Raw genomic sequence first — 18,091 nt, 5'->3', positions numbered from 1 at the left:
AATGATGCCAGTTCTGTAATCTACGATCTCTTTTGCTTTTTAGTCAAAGAGTTTTAGCGTTTTCTTTCACCACCAGGATTAAAATTTAGACACACCAGGAAGAAAAGAACTCTACCTAGAATACGTAGTCACTTTAGAAAGTGTGGCTACATGGCTACCACTATGTACTAGTAAAACCTGAGGGGTTGCAGGTGGGTGAGGTCCACTCTTAGATGGTTCTTCCAGAGAACTGTCAAACCTAAGTTTTCAGAAGTAAAATAAACAAGGCAAAGGAAATATTAATGAACAGTGCAGGTATTTATCATCTATACTACCTTTTAAATGTACATTGCCTTTGTTTTTGGAAACTGCTAGTTTTCCTTTTTTAACTTCATATCTGTATAATGTTAAAACCAAAACTAACACCCTCACCACTACCAAATACAAACTGTTTTCCCCCACAATTTTTTAACATGGTGACTTCCATCTGATAAAAGATTATGACTACAAGGGAAGAAAGGTGGATGGGAATTCCCATACACTATGTATTTTCCATCCATCAGGGAAACTTCGACTCTAAGAAATTAGGTTGTCCAATATCATATACTTAATAGGGTCAGATGGAATTTGAGTCAGATGGAATTTATACCCGACCTGTCTGTACCATTTATACCCAAAAAAAACTCGCCAGCATTGTGGGGGCAGCTGCCTGAATAGTGCACCACTAAAAGCAACTACAGATTTCCTTCCAAGTCAGAATGTTGTGTTTGTAGAATTGGAATTATATGGATGTTGTTTGTTTTGCTGTAAATAAAGTATTTTATCAAGTCACACAAATTGTTTGCCTGCAATTGTGTTACTCTTAGTATTTTTCACTTTGTTTTTCTTTTGAATGCCAGAATTAAATTTTAGGAGAACTACTACCAAGTATGAAAAATATGAAAATTCAGTGTGAGGTTTGAAAGAAGAAAGCACTTTGGGAAGAAAAAAATGAACTGGAAATATACAATATTACCCATTATTAACAAATAAAAAACCTGTGGATAAAAAATAGAATGGGTCAGTCATGTCAAATGAAAAATGTGACAATAATATAAAGAAATAAAAAAGGAGAGGTTATGTTCCCATTTTTATTTGGCAACGATCAGACCTTTACCAGTGTTGAAAAAAATGTAGACAACTTAAGTAAAATGTTGTGGTAGAACTAAAATATCACTTAAGAGGCACAGCAGAAAAAGTTAAAAGGGATCAGAAAACCTGGCTCTCAGGCCAAATTCAGCCGCCACCTGGCTTTGCATGTCCTGGGATCTAGGAGTGATTTTCATATTTTAAGATGGTTTAAATAAAAAGATTTCATGGCACATGAAAATATATGAAATTCAAATGTGAGCATCCATAAGTAAAGTTTTATGGAACACAGTCAAGTTCATTCATGCCCCTACGTCTATAGCTACTTTCATGCCATGCGCAGAGCTGAGGAATTGCGATAGAATTTATGGTTCCCAAAACCTAATAAATTTACTATCTGGATCGTCACAGAAAAAGTGTGCTGACCTCTGCCCTAGGGAATAACATCTCCACACAGCTAGCAGAGTACACTTTTAACAATACAAATCTGATCTTGTCTGTTGCTTAGACCTTCCAGCACAGTTCCGAGGACAACTGTGATTGTGGGTTACCTGTTCTTGTCTCCAGCCACATCTTACAGAGCTCTGCCCCTCCCTCTGGCCTGCTTCTTCCACCTGGTCTCCATTTCTTCTTAAATAGGCCAAGCCTCTTCCCACGTGAAGCCTCTGCACAGTCTACTACATCTCGCTTTCTACACCCATCTCTCTACCACACCTTCACTGGGCTAATTCCCAAGTGTCCTTCTGGCCTCAGTTTAAATGTCACCTCAGAAAGGCCTCCCCATTTCCCCAAATCCCCATAGGTTGCCCATGTCATACACTTTCAGACAACCCTGTACATTCTCCCCCCCCCACCCCCAAATGTTATGCTTGTAATTATACAATTTGTGTGGTTATCTGTTTCAATCTGGACTCCCTCACTAGACCAGAAGCTCTCTGAGGTCAGGGACCACCATGTCTACAGTATAAACTAAGTGTTACAAAGTGCTTACCACAAAGCAAACGATAAAGAAGTGTCTTTTGAATCAATGCATGAATGAAATTTATTATTTTTAAGTACAGAACTTAGCATATACATATATCTCTTTTTCCTTTTTTTTTTTAGGTGGATTTGCTTGCTTACTTACTTACTTACGTATTTATTTATTTAAACTTACTGGGGTGACATTAGTTCCCGAAACTATACAGGCAACTCAGTGAAACATCATCTGCACACTGCATCGTGCATCCAATGCCCCCAGCAAAGTCTTTTTACATCCCCATTTCCCCCCCTCCCACTTTGCCCACCTCCACTTACTCCAACCCTCTACCCTCTCATATCACCACACTGTTGTCTGTGTCTATGTGTTTTATATATATGCTAGAGTGCGGAGAACAAAAATTTGTGCACTCGGGGGGGTCCCTCAGCCCGGCCTATGCCCTCTTGCAGTAAGGGACCCCTCGGGGGATGTCCACCTGCTGGCTTAGGCCCGCTCCCTGGGGGATTGGGCCTAAGCTGGCAGTCAGACATCCCTCTGGCAGCCCGGGAGCCCTTGAGGGATGTCCACTTGCCAGCGGGGAGCAGGCCTAAGCTGCAGTCGGACGTCCTTAGTGCTGCTGAGGAGGCGGAAGAGGCTCCCGCCACCACCGCTGTGATGGCAGTCGTCAGCCTGGCTTGTGGCTGAGCAGAGCTCCCCCTGTGGGAGCGCACTGACCACCAAGGGGCAGCTCCTGCATTGAGCGTCTGCCCCCTGGTGGTAAGTGTGCATCATAGTGACCAGTCATTCCCAGTCATTCTGCTGTTAGGGTCAATTTGCATATTACCTTTTTACTATATAGGATAGAGGCCTGGTGCATGGGTGGGGACCGGCTGGTTTGCCCTGAAGGGTGTCCTGGATCAGGGTGGGGGTCAGTGCCTGGCCAGCCTGGGTGACGGGCTGAGAGCTATTTTCAGGCTTGCTCCACCTCCTTCAGGGTGGAGGACTCCACTGGGGTGCCTGGCCAGCTTGAGTGAGGGGCTGATGGCTGTTTTCAGGCTGACCACAGCCCCTTCAGGTTGGGGGGGTACCGCTGGGGTTCCTGGCCAGCCTGAGTGAGGGGCTGATGGCCATTTTCAGGCTGGCCACACCCCCATCAGGGTGTGTCAGGGCCAGCCTGACAGGGTTGAGCCGGGCTGAGGCAGGGAGGTGGGAATTGAGAAAAGAAAGAAAGACAGGAAAGCGGGGTCGGGAGGACCCCAGTTCTCTTGATGAACTGAAGTAACTTTATTAGCCACACAATACTATTTATACATAACACACTGAATAGGAGGTCTGTCAAGAGGAATGTATTCTTTGTTCCTCTTAATCTCTAAGGGAGGGACATAGCAGAAGGACAAGTTCTCAGTACAGCATATCTCAGTAAATAGGTACAGACTTCTTGGCAAGCTATGAAAAGCTATTCTCATTCTACAAATGTTACTTCCATTCTACTGATAATCGCCATCCAAACAAGTCTGGGAAAACTGTGTGGGTAAGGGTCCCAGCCTTGCTAGCCCCTGCAGGTGCAAGGACCTTGCCAGCTTACATCTGGCCCCCAACAAGGGTGGGGGTCCCCATTGGGGTGATGGCCAGCATAGGTGAGGGGTTGATGGCTGTTTTAGGGCTGGTCAAGCCCCCCAGTGGGGACCCTCACCCATGGGGGTGTGGCCAGCCTGGGTGAGGGGCTGAGGGCTGTTTTCAGGCTAGTCACCCGCCTTCAGAGTGGGGGTCCCTGCTGGGGTGCCTGGCCAGCCTGGGTTAGGTGCTGAGGGCCGTTTTCAGGCTGGCCATGCCCTCCGGCGACCCAAGCTCCCAGCCTCTCCTTTTTTTCTTTTTTTGGGATTTATTTATCTTCTATAATTGAAACTTTGTAGCCTTGAGCAGAGCCCAGTGCCGGCCAGGGCAGGCAGGAAGCTTGGCTTCCTCCATTGCCAGGGGCAACCCAAACCTCCTGCTCGCTCCAGCTCCGTGGCCGCTGCCATCTTTGTGACCGAGTGATGGAGTAATGGTTAATTTGGATATTACTCTTTCATTAGATAGGATTTTGTTTTGCTTAATCCTTTCACCTATTTGTACCTTCTAGAGCAGTGGCTCTCAACCTTCCTAATGCTAAGACCCTTTAATAGAGTTCCTCATGTTGTGGTGACCCCCAACCATAAAATTATTTTCGTTGCTACTTCATAACTGTAATTTTGCTACTGTTATGAATCGTAATGTAAATATCTGATATGCAGGATGTATTTTCATTATTACAAATTGAACATAATTAAAGCATAGTGATTAATCACAAAAACAGTATGTAAATATATATGGTTTTTCCGATGGTCTTAGGCGACCCCTGTGAAAGGCTTGTTCGACCCCCAAAAGGGTCGCAACCCACAGGTTGAGAACCACTGTTCTAGAGACTGTATCGCAATTCAGGTTAAATGGTTTGCTGCCTAAGAAGGGACACGTCGTCGACCTCAAGGAAACAACCAGAATTCCAAAAACACCACTAAAATGTCCTGTATGATATAAAGAATTATCAATAATCTAGGAAAAAGGAAATGCAGTTATAAAGAATTATCAATGTCTACATTATTATTACACAACTAGAGGCCTGGTGCATGAAATTCATGCACGGGTGGGGTCTCTAGGCCTGGCTGACAATCAGGGCCTATCATCAGGCCCTATCAAGGCTACCTCGCCCAGTCCTGATTGGGGCCTGCTGGATGGGGCCTGCCAGATGGGGCCTACCAGACGGGGAGAGGGACCATGGGAGGCTGGCTGGCCATGGGAGGTTGGCTGTGGGGGCGCACTGATCACCAGGGGGCAACTCCTGTGTTGAGCGTCTGCCCCCTGGTGGTCAGTGCTCATAACAGCGACTTGTTGACTGGGTTTCCGGTTGTTGCTGTCGTTCGGTCATAACTGTCACTTAGGCTTATATATATACATATACATGTACATGTACACATGTACATGTACATGTATATGTATATTAGAGGCCCGGTGCATGAAATTTGTGCACGGGGGGGGGGGGCGGTGATGTCAACTTCTAGTCTCCTGTCCTGTGACAGGAGTCAGTCTTCACTGGCTGATGAAACTTTTCCCATCGAGGGAACCTATGACATTTAAGCTCCTCTTTGGGGGTCCAATTTTAGGCAGATCAGGAGACTTCAGTGAAAACCTCTCCTTGCATTTGCTGTTTTTCAAGCATCTGCAGCTGAAGATCATCAATATAATAACACAGCATATGTTGGGGTGGCATGTTCTCTGACCTTCAGAATAAACCAACAAAAGCGTGTTTCCTCTCTTAGATGATTTGCCACAGTAGCATTATTCTGGAGACAGTATTCTGACCAGACCTTCCTGGGAGTGGTCATAACATACCCTGTGCTTGTATAAAGGTGTGGGCCATACCACTAAATAAATCAGGGTCAGTTTTCTCATCTTGTGGAAAGGGAGATAAAGTTATGATAGTTTATCTCCCTTTCCACAGGTTTCCTGTGGGTTTGTGTCTCTGCTGTGGCCCTGGTGGACCCAGCGCTGCCGTGACCGTGGGGCTTGGGGCTGCTGGGTGCCAGGCCCCACTGCGGGCTTGTGTCTCTGCTCCTCCAGCTGACAGCAGCAGCAATGAAGCAGGCCCAGAGGCCCTCCGTGGGCAGGATGGGCGGAACACCTGTGTCATTGCCATGGCAACAACACAAGCATCCCAGCCCAGCCGCCGCCATCTTTGTCAAGGACTGACAATCAATTTGCATATGCCCTCCTTATTGGCTGTGGGCGTCACCATCTTTGTCGCAGAGTGATGGCTAATTTGCATATTGCTCTTTTATTATATAGGACTAGAGGCCTGATGCACGAAATTTGTGCACGGGATGGGGGGGAGGGTCCCCTCAGCCCAGCCTGCACCCTCTCCAATGCAGGACCCCTCGAGGGAATTCTGACTGCCAGTTTAGGTTCAATCCTAAACCGGCAGTCGGACATCCCTCTCACAATCCTGGACCACTGACGCCTAACTACTCACCTGCCTGCTGTCCTGGCCGCCCCTAACTTCCCCCCTGCCAGCCTGATCACCCCTAACTGCCTCTGCCTGCCAGCCAAATTGCCCCCAACTGCACCCCCTGCCAGCCTGGTCGCCCCAAGCAGCCTTCTGCTCGATCATTTGGTCGCCCCTCACTGCCCCACACAGCCTGCTGCTCTGTTGTTTGGTCATCCCTCACTAACTCCTCTGCCAGCCTGGTCATCCCACGCAGCCTGTTCGGTCATCCATTCAGTTGCGACAGTCACTTAGGCTTTTATATAGATAGATAGATGAGAACAGGTAAGAAAAGGGAGTTGAAGTTGAGTCTGCTAACTCCTCCAGAAACTATGTTGACTGAAAAAATGAGAGCTACTTGAGAATAAAGCTCATGTAACTCATGAAACTCCTTCAAAAGCCAGATTTCCAATTTCTAAACAAATGCACTTGGGAGATTTCCCACATGTGACACACTTATCACCTATTCCTTTGCTTAGCCAATCTTTAAAAATCCTAGGCTTAAGAAAATCTTACCTTATTTAATATGGAACAGACATTAATATCGACTCTCATTCCCTAACATTTATTCTTTTTAGGGTTGGAGGGAGCTCTGATAAGTAGCACCTCTGCAGCAGGCAGACTTTTTGCTTTGTCTATTATATAAGTGAGTTTTCATTTCTCACCAGAGAAGTATGAAGGCTTTCTCCTTCTCAGATACGTCTGGAGATTTGGGCTTGCAGCCTTTTGGCCTGTGTTTCTCAGGAAAAATGAACAAAGAACTATTTTTGCATTATCTTTCACTACAACTGTGTCTTTCTTTGCTTTTCAGTGGAGAACCATGTGAGCAATCTGTCCAGGTTAAAAGCAGCATGAAGTTGCCCATCTCACCACCTTACTGTCCTGACCATTCTGCAGGGCCAGCGAGAGGAACTGTCCTTCCCTTCAGCTCCACAGTCCCAACAACAGTCAGATAGCAACATCCTTATGCTGTGTACTCCATCTCCTCCCTTTTTCTCAGAGGCCTCAATTAGTCTATCTCCATTTCCCTTGCATTTTCCATCTCTCTTTCTCCATTGCATGCTTTGCCTCTCTATTCAAAAATGCTCTAGTTTCTCCTAAAAACGAAAAGAGCAAAACTGCCATTGCCTTCTACTTCCCTATTCTGCCTAACATCCAAACTCCATTAAAGAGTAGTTTACTCATGTAGTCTCCATTTCCTCACCTGTGTGCCACTCTTCAACTTCATTCCCCAACCTCTAAAAAACCATATTCTTGCTGAGGTCACTAATGGCTTCTTTGTGGCTAAATTCAATGGCATTTTCTTTTTATTGTGGTAAAAAAATACATACAACAAAAATTTTCCATCTTAACCATTATTATTAGTAGTATTCACATTGTTGTACAACAAATCTCCAGAACTTTTTCATCTTGCAAATCTAAAACTCTATACCCATTAAACGACCAGGCTGATGGGGGGGAGGGGGGGAATGGGGGCAGTTGGGGGTGACCAGGCTGGTGGGGGGAGGGGGGGCAGTTGGGGGTGATCAGGCTGGCAGGCGAGCAGTTAGGAGTCAGCAGTCCCAGATTGTGAGAGAGATGTCTGACTGCCAGTTTAGGCTTCATCTCCGGCAGTCGGACATCCCCCGAGGGGTCCCGGATTGGAGAGGGTGCAGGCTGGGCTGAGGGGGACCCCCCCCCACTTGCATGAATTTCATGCATCGGGCCTCTAGTAAACATCATAAAACAATCAAACAGTGTGACTTATTACATCCCCACATGGCAAATTTTCCATTAGAGGAGAAATTCAGAAACCTTAAAAAATGTCTTTTATAGTAGGTAAAGCAGAAAAACAATAAAACTGTCCTTGGTGTTTTCACTCTTCCACAAAGCAAACATTCATACAGTAACCCTGCTCAACAGAGAGTGGAATATAGCAGGGTCATAGCTGCATTCTAAACTTTTGGGAGTCATTGGCACAGCAAAGCTATTTATTTCAGCCAAGGAAACCTCTAATCATCTGGAAAAATGAGTATCTTCCACTGGCTTCCTGACAATAAATACAGTGAGTGTGTTCACCTGCAACTATAATTTCCCTTTTAGAAAATAAACTGAATGAAACCGTAGCTGTAAATTTATGGCACTCTTAATCACAAGCTAATTGATTGATTTCAATAGCTTTTGTTTCTTTAGCAGTCTAAAATTATTTGAACCTGCTAGTTCTACATTTATTATGCATGGCATCTTGAAGACAATTTAAAAATCAGCAAGAAGGGGCATCCTTGTTCTGTACAGATGGGAACAGAGAACGCTGACTGGCAGAGGTTAAAGTTCATGAAGTAAATTATCAAACATGAAAATACCACCCAAAATGAGGTTTATCTTTTGTGAGATTAAAGAAAAAGGACTGACTCAAAGGGATTCTTTTTCTTGGAGTTTTCCACTTTACTGAAGCAAGGAAAAGAGGGAAACAAAAGTGAGATTTCTGAAGGAAGTGGAACTTAGTATTTGTGCTGGAGTAAGAGTTTGTTCCTGGTTGATATATCCCATTTTCTTCACTATCAAATGCTGCCTTAACTCTGACATGCTTTTCGGATGCTGCTTTCCCTAATTATTTCACCATTATTAAATGTCCAGTCTTAACATTATGTGAACTCTTAAGTCATCTATACTATTCCTTGATCTCTTCAGGAAAAATGTAATATGGGTTCTAAAGATAAAAAAATAAGCATATATTATACTATGCCTATCTAAAATACCTATCTAATGTAAAGATTTTAAGGTATATCAACTTAAAAATCACATGGAACAATGCCTTGATAATAGCCTGACACCCTCAGTAACTTCGCAGGGTACTTCCCACTAACCCTAGTGGCCCTCACTTTGCATCACCAATTTTTTCCCTGGATCATTCCTGTAAGTGATTTCAGCAATTTCTAGCAATTAGGAAGAGCTTCTACTATGGGCAAAAATCTGCCATTTTATAGTATTACCATAAGCCTAATGTTATCCAAAGAATTTATGTATGATAAAGGTAGATTTTCAGATTCAGAATAAAAGGATGTATTATTCAATAAACAATATTGAGTCAATCTGTTACCTATTTGAAAATATAAATGAATCTGTCTGAATGCCACTGTGAGTCCAAGTGTCTTAAAGCCACCATAGCACCTCATGCAAATAGCAAGAGTGTCCTGCCAATGTTAAAGAAGAAAACCCAAGGGCTACATACATACTCTTTAACTGAATATTTTGGGTCATGTATCCTGAGTTCTGCCGTTCAGTCACACCCTGCATTCACTGATTCATTCAACAATATTAGTTGAACTGCCCCTTCATACCAGGCATTCTCACATACTCTATGCCCACTTTAACTCCCTGCCCTCATGGAGCTTACAGCCTAGTGCCCGCTTTCTTCGAACAGACCATGAGCCCATCATAGTTTCCATCCTGCTTACCCATCACAACCAGAAATGCAATCCCCTTGAGTGACCCATCATTCCTGGACTCTAATTTCTTCACTGTTTTGTGCATCTCCTAATCTGATCAATTTCCCATTCCTCTTAGCCCTCAAAAACTCTCTATCATTCTACATCTTCCTTGCAGTTCCTTCAAGGATTCCTTTTCTCCCACATCACACACATTTATAAACCCGGAGGTTTCTAACGTTACGAGTCATCTTTGACTCTTTAAAATCCCAAGTCCATTGAGGCTTCTGTCATCAGACTATCCCACTCACTAGCTACATATGCATGCATTTTCTTGCCTCTACCTCACCTATTTGCTTTAGCTCCCGGCTCACTGCCTTTCTCTTTACTCAATTCCAATCATCTATCTTGATGACTTTGATGTTATCACGTTGAATCACTGAATAGCCCGACTACTAAATTATTTGACTTCTTCACCTCAGCCATAATTCCTAGGTTATCTTAATTCTGCAATTCCTCAGCCACAAACTCCTGAATTCATAACCTTTACTTTCTTATCAACAAGTATAACATGTCTAAGATCTGGATTTTAAGAACCTTCTTTTTATTTCTAATTCCTCTACCTCTTGAATCTTAGTTTTTTTACTATAATGAATTGAATTTTACCAATTTTATGGACTGGATTAAGTCTTACCAAATTCGCCAACTCAGCAATATTCCATTATCTACCTCACAACGCCCGGTATTTCCACACTCCTGCAAAATACAAACCCATCCAAATCTCTACATCTCCATTAGTACCTCCCCCGCCTAACCCACTATTTTTTCTTGCCTGAACTAAGGGAATACATAGAACTACTCTCCTGCTTTCATTATTTCTCCCATACATCAATTTTCCATAGTATTCAGAGTGATGTTTTAAAAACATACACCAGATGTTATTCCCATTATTAAAATCCTATATTTGGCTTCCTATTTAATTGGGACAAGAATCTGAATCCCTTAAAACAACCTACAAGGCAATTATTGGATTTATTTTTATGTATTATGTATAATATGTCAATATGTAATAAACATGAAGAGAGACCACTGCTAATCTATGAGGCCTGAGACAAAAGGAGAATGTTTGGGGAAGAAGAAGACATGGCTATGAATTTAGGTCCAGGAACTAGCCCATATTAATATTAACAGCTAAAATCAATTATTCATATAACTTCTCTGACCAGAAATAGCTTAATTATTCCATGGTTTTTCAGTTGATTTTATTAGGATTATTTATGTAATTGTCAGAGATTAATGCCAAGGATTAAACATAATATATGCCAGATGAGATTTTCCTAGAGCTAGTGTGGAATAGAACTATGGCTTGCCTTATAATTTTAGGAGCCATATTATACAACTAACTCATATTGGGTTTATTTTCTTCTAAAATCCATAATTTCTTAAAAAAATTATTTTTGCTAACTTTATCTCCCCCTCCCCTTATGTCCCACAAAAGTTAGAATGATTTGATACAAACTACATATAACCATATCAAACTTTTCTTTTTCTTTCACTTTCTCTGTTTTTAAAAACTAGATCTGGTCCACTGTCCTAGACTTCCAATATACTGGTAATGGAATATGTATGCTATTCCTTCCTGCTTCAGGATACCCACAAATGTAGGCAGTAAGCGCCAGGGCTCCTCATCCAAGTCACTGACTGAACCTTTAAACAATATCCTTTGGCTACATTTCCTCAACCTGATATGAATCTACACCTGCCGTCATTAGCCTCATTTCATTTATAAATTCGATTAGACTTAAGAGCCTTTCTTTGGTAACTTGCTAAAATTAGCACTTCCCCCAATCTATCCAAAATGTGTTAATAAAGTTGGATGTGATTTGTTTCTGTTTCTAGGTCTTGGTCATTCTGCCATCTGTTCTTAGTGCTCCCTAGCCGTGCTTCTAAGAATGCCTTCTAAACTTTTTTCCAGGTGACCTCAAATTCAAGTTAAACTTTTTCTTTCTTTGAAAACCAGTATTATATTTACCTGTTCCCAGTCTTCTATTTTCTTTCCCATTCTCCGGGATTGTTTCTCCCTCTCCTCTCTCTCTCTCTCTCTCTCTCTCTCTCTCTCTCTCTCTCTCTCTCTCTCTGGGATTGTTTCTCTCTCTTCTCTTCTCTTCTCTTCTTCTTCTTCTTCTTCTCTCTCTCTCTCTCTCTCTCTCTCTCTCTCTCTCTCTCTCTCTCTCTTTCTCTCTTTTTAAATGCACATAATGTTACTTAGCAAATCTCACTTGTAACTTCTCTAAATCATTGAGAAAAACAGACTATGGAGAGTTAATTTCAAAAAACTTTCTATCTGGGGCTTCAATTCCCTCCAGAATGTAAATAAAGCAAAGTCTTTTCAGTTTGGGGTGGTTTTTATTTGCTTAGTTAGAGCTTTCAACAATGAACATTTATCAATTTCATAACAACCCTGGACATCACTTTAGCATATTACTTTTTATCTCTTAAATTAATGTTATCTGGTTGTTTTATTTTTCACATTTAAATGTTTTGTTTTTTGGGCTTTTTTGCATGTGTGGATGTACATTTTCTAACATTCATGGGTATTACTTCAATATCCCTGCTAAGAGATTTGCTGATTTTAATGAGATGTTTGACTACAGTGCTCTAGGCAAATGCTCAGTTTGATTCTAAAAGTGTTGCTTCTTTGTATTAAAACCTCAAATTCAGCCCTAACCGGTTTGGCTCAGTGGATAGAGCGTCAGCCTGCAGACTGAAGAGTCCCAGGTTCGATTCCGGTCAAGGGCATATATATACCTTGGTCACAGGCACATCCGTAGTAGGGGGTGTGCAGGGGGAGGCTGATTGATGTTTCTAACTCTCCCTTCCTCTCTGTAAAAAAATCAATACTATATATATATTTTTAAAAAACCCTCAAATTTATCCATTATCTAAGCAGTGATATACAACTACTTGAAGCCATTAAAATCTTTCAGAAATATTCTCAAACACTTTTTTTTCTTATGAACTACTTAGGATATTGAGATAAAAAATTAAAGTATGTCAAGACAAAATAAATGTGTGCCACTAACTCAAAAATTGCTGAAGTATCATCCTAGCTTTAACACAGTCTTCTGGTTAAAGAAATAAATACAGACATTTCAGGAGTAATTAATTAGGTGCATCTGGGAAATGAACACCCATCAATAAAGTTGGACATAGAAGAGGCACCCAGCATACAGTTGTTAATAGATATAAAAAGAGAGAAATACAAAAGAGGAGACATGGACAGCTGAGAATGCTTTTAAGATTAATGTAATTTGAAGTAGTTCTTTAATTTGACTAAGAAAAATGAAGATGCCAAAATATACATACCTGTCATAGGTTTTATACTATATTATGCAATATAATTTCAACTTTTTTATAAAAATCTTAACATTATTAGAACACATTTTCACAAATATAAAGGTAGAAAAACTTGAGTTTCTGAAACTTTCAATGTGGTTGAAGTAGTAAAATTGAATAGTGGCAAAAAGTAGAAAATTAAGCCTTCCATCACAGTAAAAATTGCCTAATATCAGTGTTCCTAATTCATCTTAAGTTGTGATTTTCTTTTGAATTTAAAAAAAGTAAACTGCAGGAGGTGCCTTCAATATTGAGTTCTAGTCAAGAAGGAGAGTTCCTTTTATTTTCTGGTTTAATTCAATAAAATAATTTTGTTGTGTTATTTCTCTCTCTAGAGGTAAAGTGGACAGAATTTATCGAAACAGCATTATAAAAGAAGTGTTACTGATCTGATAAGAAAAACTTCTAGGAAATTTAGTGCCTATTCTGGACTATGAAAGTCAATTTTTGCATATTACAAACACAGATCTTTGTGAAATAATCTTTACGTGATAGTATTCCCAGTTTAATTTGAGAAACGTACATGAGTATATACATAATTAAGCAGAGAATTAAACAACTGCTGTGTGAAAATATATATGGTAAATAGGAACTATGTTTCTTGCTTCAATAATTTTAAAGTACTACTCTCATAAGGAAGTAAAGTGTAGTAATTATTTATGTTCAGTAGATGGCGACCTCTACATTATAGTCACAAAACCAGCTTTTGCATAGTATAATCTACCAGAAAAAAAAATGAAAGGAGGTAAATTACAAATATTCCATATTTTACAATAGACAAAATTATGACTTGGTTATATACCCATTTTTATTTTGGCTTGTGGGTTTTTTTCCAGGTTTGTGAACATACTATGCAGGAATGTGCTATATAATATACGCTAAGAGATTCTATTTGGCTGATATTGTTTTATTTTTAAAAATTAGACTATGCACCCTGGACAGTTTGGCTCAGTGGATAGAACATCGGCCCATGGACTAAAGGGTTCCGAGTTCGATTCCAGTCAAAGGCACATACCTCGGCTGCAGACTTGATCCCCAGCTCTGGTGGGAGCACGTGGGGAAGGCAACCATGTCTCTCTCTTACATTAATGTTTCTCTCTGTCTCTCCCCCTCCCTTCCACGCTGTCTAAAAATCAATGGGAAAATATCCTCAGGTGAGGATTAACAAAAATAAATAAAATAAAATTAGACTATTCTGTGAAAGGACTGGTGTTCTTTGTTTTGGGACAAATTCAATTGTTAAATTCTTACCTCATGAAAATATGTAAGAATATGAGACTAGGGAATGATTTGTGATTTCTTTGCATAGCTTATAAAGGATAGTAATTTTAGGTAACTTACTCAAATGGTATGAGTCTTAATTAGGGTATGCAACAAGAGCGCAATACATTTGTAAAACACAGCAATAACAAAGACATGGCACAGGTCAGCAAACTGTGTCTTCATTCACTTATGTGGGTTATATGTTATTTGTGAACAGCCACAAATTTTTAAAAACTTACTGTAAAAAGAGGATGTTTAGAAATATTTATGTAGTTTCTGTTCAAGAAGTCACGTAAGATCTGTTCTGATAGCCTTCAGTTAGAAATCATGCGGGCATTATTTAGTGCTATGGGACAGCCTGTAAGAGGATATTTTTTCCCCATAACTGTTTCAGTTTTGTGTAATGTAACTGGTGACTGGATTAGAACCATTTTTCTACTGAAAGAATAGGCAGTCACTTCTCCCTTGATGAGTATTTTAAATCTTTGAAAATTGCAAATCCGTATCATATAAAAAATCAGAAACTATCATTTTTTCTTTCACAATATATGTAGAACCTATCATTTCTTAAACAAGATTTAAAAGACATAAAAAGTATGTTTTCATCATGATAATATACATTTTTGCTAAATAAAAATTCTACCATATACTTATTTATATAGACCTATCTAAGCATGAAAAAATTTAATCTAATCTGCTTATTAGATAAATATTTTCCTATGTAGTAAAAACTCTTAAAAGGGTGAGATTAAAAAAAATCACCATTTAATTTAAAATAAATTGTATGATGCTTGACAATGATGTATTTTATTTTATTTTAAATATATTTTTATTTATTTCAGAGAGGAAGAAAGAGGGAGAGAAACATCAATGATGAGAGTGAATCATTAATCGTCTGCCTCCTACACACCCCCTATTCAGGATCGAACCTGCAACCCGGGCATGTGCCCTTGACCGGAATCAAACCCGGGACCCTTCAGTCCCCAGGCTGACGCTCTACCCACTGGCTACGGCATAATGTATTTTACAAACATGTTTTTTTAACCCTCACCTGAGAATATGTTTTATTTTTTATTTTATTGATTTTTTTAAAGACAGAGGGAGAAAGGAAAACATCGATATGAGACAGAAATATCCATCAGTTGCCTCCTTTACACACCCTGACTGGAGACTGAACAGGGCCGAAGTATATGTTTTTAAAAGAATTATCTTTCAATGAATTTTTTTAAGGCCTCCCATAATTCTCTATGCTGGTGTGCCATATATTATTAATTAGCTTTCCATTATTAGTAGGTTACTAATAATACGGCTGTTGTAAAATAGACTCAATTTCAAACATTTCCTTGAAATGATAAAATTATTTGTATTGGTTTATCCAATCAGAGCACTAAACTTCTCATATACTTATTTCTAAAATGAGTCATGTATTGTCTCCTCTCAGGAGTCACTGGGCTATTCATGTTGAAAGAGACAAAAAACACAAAGAAAGATGAATCCAAAAACAAAATTTCATTTAATTTTTTAAAAAGTCTTCCATGACTATTTAACAAACAGATACCATCAGGGGAAATGTGTCAACGTTTGGCAATTAGGTTGCACAAAGCACAACAATTCTCCTTTTAAACAACGTAGGTATTATTCCACTTTACTTTCAGTGTAGATAATAATGTGTTGGCATTTTAATGAAAATTTGACTTTATACGGAATTTATATTCAACTAAAAGTTGTGTATACTGTGCTGTAAACAAGTTCCTTAAAATTCAACAATTAAGGGATTGGAGAAATATGCAATTATGCACCAGTAGAGCCTTTTTTTAGTGCTAGCTAGTGCCCAATATGGTGGGATAACTAAAATCCTTGTGTTCAAAGAGCTTATATACTCAGGTTAGGGAGACAAATACCTGCCCCCAAAGTAAGAAAAGAGGCACCAGAGCAGAGGAACAATGCTTCCAACTAAGTCCAAGTCAGTGATTCTACTTAAGGAAAACTTGTTTTACATGCTAATCCACCAAACGGAGTATTAGTATGGAAAGGCAGCTGGAGTTATGAACTAAATTGTGTGCAATGCCCCACCTCCCAATTCATATGCTGAAAGCCTAACCCCAATGTGACAGTATGTTGAGAGAGGGCCTCAAAGGAGGTAATTAAAGGTAACTGAGGTCATAGCAGTAGGCCTCTAATCCAGTAAGGCTGCTGTCCTTGTACAAAAACACAGACACCAGAGCTCTTCTGTGTGCACAGAGGAAAGGCCACGTGAGGACACGGAGAGGGAAGGTGGCCATCTGCAAGCCAGACAGGCCTCACACAGCACCTCTGCTAACATCTTAATCTTGGACTTCTACCTTCTAGAACTGTGAGTAAATGAATTTCTGTTGTGTAAGCCACCAAATCTGTGGTGTCTTGTTATGGCAGCCTGAGCTTATACAGTACATTTCTAATTTAAGTAGTTCACCAGAGATGACTCTTACAATCCTAACACCCACTTTCAAACTGAATTTGTATTTTTATATATTCATATATTATCCTATATAATAAAAGGCTAATATGCAAATTGACCAACCGGCAGAATGACCGGTTGCTATGATGTGCACTGACCTCCAGGGGGCAGACATTCAACGCAGGAGCTGCCCGCTGGTGGTCAGTGTGCTCCCACAGGGGGAGCACCGCTCAGCCAGAAGCTGGGATCATGGCTAGTGAGCATAGCAGCGATGGCAGGAGCCTCTCCCACCTCCGCAGTAGCGCTAAGGATGTTTGACTGACGGCTTAGGCTCCCCACAGCCTAAGCCATCGGTTGGACATCCCCTGAGGGCTCCCGGACTGTGAGAAGGCACAGGCTAGGCTGAGGGACACCCCCCCCCACGTGCACGAATTTCATGCACTGGGCCTCTAGTATTTATATATACATTTCTAATATATTTTCATTTATATACATGGAATTATATATTCAATGTACAGAGCTTTACTTGCATAACTATAGTTCCATCCAGGAAGAAATACCATGCATATTAGAATGCCTTTTCTTCCCAGTTTATACTATTGGACAAATATCCATAAACAAATTAGAAAAGGAGGTGCCAAAAAAGGGTGAAAATAATATAGTATGTAACTTCAGAAGTGAAAAGATTTCTACTGTTGAGGGTGGTGCACTGTGGGTGACAGTGTGTGGTTGGCATTTTAGGAAGGAACAAGGAAACCTTTGGAAGAGGGAGCACTCACTCTCAGTGCCGTTCTCAGTGGCACACCACTGGCATTTGATTCAGAGCATTATATTTAGCATCCCTAGTCCCTCAGGAGCACTCTCCTGGCCTCATCATATCTGTGTTATCTACACGTTCTCAACGGCTACTCAGCATCAGCATCTCTTCCCAGACAACTAGAGGTAAACTTTAAAGGATGTGAAGAAAACAGCAGAGATGCTCAAATAAAATATATTAAGTGAGGATTAAATGACTAATACACTTGATTCTAAAATGCTGCATATGGAAAATTATAACATACAAAATTAAAATAATTTATTAGGTGCTGCCGTCCAGTTACAAGTGATCATTACATTTACTCAGAGTAAATCCTAATGTTCTATTTTAAAGCTTCCCATTTTACTGACTCATTCATATAGCCCTGACTCTATTTGATTTCTAAATACCTTTACATACTCATTACTCCAGGATACTTCTGATGCAATCAACAAATATGTTTTCCTTTTGACTTCATATAACTTTTAGGCTGACTTACCTGGTATCATCTCTTTCACTTATTTCCCTAAATGGTGTTTGCGATCTGAGTTGAAGATTTAAGGAGAAGGAACAGGTAACCAAGACAGAGTGAATGATGAGAAGATGAAGACAAGAACCACACTGAAGAGAACCCACGCAATCCAGGTCCCCATGGGGATCTAAAAGGTTA

At 40.5% G+C, this 18,091-nt stretch overlaps 1 protein-coding gene across 11 annotated transcripts in view; it reads right to left on the bottom strand.

Moving 5' to 3' along the window:
* PDLIM5 (PDZ and LIM domain 5) overlaps nucleotides 1–18,091 on the bottom strand; it is a 212,133-nt gene that overhangs the window by 55,325 nt on the left and 138,717 nt on the right. The gene's annotated exons all lie outside the window — the stretch shown is intronic.

This window comes from Myotis myotis, unplaced genomic scaffold (assembly GCF_014108235.1).
Source record: "Myotis myotis isolate mMyoMyo1 unplaced genomic scaffold, mMyoMyo1.p scaffold_m19_p_1, whole genome shotgun sequence".
Classification (NCBI taxonomy): Eukaryota; Metazoa; Chordata; class Mammalia; order Chiroptera; family Vespertilionidae; genus Myotis; species Myotis myotis.
The sequence above is the reverse complement of the archived record's forward strand: the minus strand, read 5'-3'. Positions and strand labels throughout refer to the sequence as shown.